Source organism: Nannospalax galili, unplaced genomic scaffold, assembly GCF_000622305.1.
Source record: "Nannospalax galili isolate Female #2095 unplaced genomic scaffold, S.galili_v1.0 scaffold459, whole genome shotgun sequence".
Classification (NCBI taxonomy): domain Eukaryota; kingdom Metazoa; phylum Chordata; class Mammalia; order Rodentia; family Spalacidae; genus Nannospalax; species Nannospalax galili.
The window spans coordinates 2,550,697-2,553,329 of record NW_008344211.1 but is presented as its reverse complement, the minus strand read 5'-3'; positions in this window follow the sequence as shown (position 1 = coordinate 2,553,329).

Below are 2,633 nucleotides of genomic sequence, written 5' to 3'. Positions count from 1 at the left end.
AAGAGTATAATAATTATCCAAAACATCAGTGTGGTTGATATATCATTGGATAAGAAAAAGGGGGTGAGGGAATGCCTCCTGGTGACTGGGCCCTTCCTCCAGAGTGACAGAACACATGCAAGACTATATCCCCCAGTCTCCCCTGCAGTAGGATGAAGTCACATGACTAAGGTTGGTCCAACGGCCCTGTGGCTGCCTATAGGACCCTCCCGTAGACTTTTCTGGCCTTTGTCCCTTGTTATTCTTAGATCTCTGCTTCATTTTCTGCTAAGCGAACTGTGCACAAGCAAGTGAGGGCACAGGCAGACATCTATGTAAGGCAGGGTGCCATCAGAAAGGGTGAGAAGACAGAAGGATCCAGAGAGCGGCCCACATTGCGGAGCCCATGCGAGCCCTGAGCTGTGTGGTTCCAGGCTGGGCATGAGAAAACAGCAACCTGATGTGCTTTGCATGAGTTTGTCACACTGAGCTGTTTGCTGATGGACATGGGGGTATGGGAATATGTGTATGTCTGCATGTGTGAAACATGTATGTATGTATATGGGACGGGTGTATTGGAGAGATGGACTGCATGTGTAACTGGAGTCCTGGGCCAGAGGTCCAATTTGAAGTTCTACCATGTCAAGTCCAGCCACTTGCTCCAAAGAAAGCAAAGTTATATTGATTTCAGTCAACATGCCATGCTGGGAAGATAGAGCTCAAGGGTATCAGCTCATGTCCTTGATTTTCTTCAAAACAATCTTCACTGTTAAATAGTATCAGAATACCATGACTTGTGCCAGCAAGTTAGCTCAGCTTGTAAAGGCACCTGCCTCCAAGCCTGACAATCTGCGTTCAATCCCCAGGTCCCCTTCTGGAGAAAATTTATTCCTGAAAGTTGTCCTCTACATGTGTGCTGTGGCGTATGTATCCACGTATGTACACATACAGATAAATAAATGTGGGAAAGGGTTTTTAAAATGTCGGTGACTGTGGTGGTTTGAATGAGAACGTCCTCCATAGGCTCTAAGTATCTGGACATTTTTGTCCCCAGTTGGTGGTGCTGTTTTGGGAGGCCTTAGAAGGTGTGGCCATGCTGGAGGAAGCACGTCACAGGGGGCGGGCTTAGAGAGTTCTTAAGTCTTGTCAGATCTCCGTTGCTCTCTTGCATCCTATGCCTGCTTGAAGATGTGAGAGCTTAGCTTCTGCTCCTCCTCCAGCCACCTCTGCCACCATGCACCCCCACTATGATGGACTCTTGCCCCCCTTGGAACTGTAAGATAAATAAACTCTTCCTTTTATAAGTTGCTTTGGTCAGTGTTTCTATCACAACAACAGAAAAGTAACTAATACAGTGACCTCTCTCTCTCTTTTAATATATATGTATATACATACATATACATATATATACTGTTATATGGTAGTATACACTTAGAGTGTACAGTATTGCAATCATAAATCCTTTTTTCTTGGTTTTGGGTTTATAGCTAAAATTAGACCAATCATCTGTACCCCCCCAAGGGTGTTCCTCCTGGTACAGACTCAATAGTTCTTGTGGTTGCCCAATTTATAATAGAAATCTCCCAAGCACCCTGGCTCTTACATCTCTGCTCACTATTTGGTCCTTCAGAATTTCAAGTTTCCCTGTCTAAAGGCAAATGGGGCCGGGGGAGCTGAAGCGATGCCTCAGTGGTTAGGAGCATGTTCTGTTCTCTCAGAGGACCTGACTTTGGTTCCCAGCACCCACACTGATTGACTCACAACCACATTTAACTCTGGCTCCAGGAGATCCAACCCTTTTCTGGCCTCAGCAGGCACCTGCACTCATGTGCACATACCCACACACATACCCACACACATACCCACACATAGACACAAACAAAATAAAATAAAATCTTTAAAGACAAAGGCACAAGCCCCAAATGTCCCCCATGAGCTCATGACAGTTGACACATGACAAGGAAAAGAGAAACAGACCAATTTTCCTACAAGGTTCCAAATTTCCTTGCCAAAAGCAAATGGTGCAACCCAGGATTGCATCTAAAGAGCTACAGTGACAGCAAACAAGAACTCCAAGCTGCACTGCTGGGAAAGGACTCAACAGGGAACTTATCCTGACGGCTTATACACTCCAAGGCTCATTTCTCAGCCTCACAAAATAGTGGAAGAAGCCGTCAACACCAGCCTTAAGTGGAAAGTTAAGAAGAAGCTCCTGGAATAAAAGTCGTCCCAGCAGCTGCGGGAACCAGGCAGTCTTTCCTTTTCATCGTGCGCTGAGTGACTGAGGCACAAATGTATGCTTCCTCCTGGCTGGCTTGCCAAAATTTGTGTCTAGATTTTTAGGGTCAAGCACCTTACTCCATGGGCCCCAAAAGATGAGGCTCTGTCATCCATCTTAGAATCTCAACCAAAGAGACAATTCATGGTGGGGGGCAGAGAAGACAAGGTTGGGATAAAGGATGAAGGAGTTCGTTCGTTGACGGCTGAGTCTGTCTTGGAGGGACTGACAGAGACATTGAGATCTTATAGGACAGTAAAGCAAAGATGAAGGTTGGGTATCCATAGCAGACAGAGCAGGTCATCACACCAGCCAGTGGTCAAATCAGTCACCTCAGTTCTGGCTCTGACAGATTCCTGGACTGTCATCCTCATAC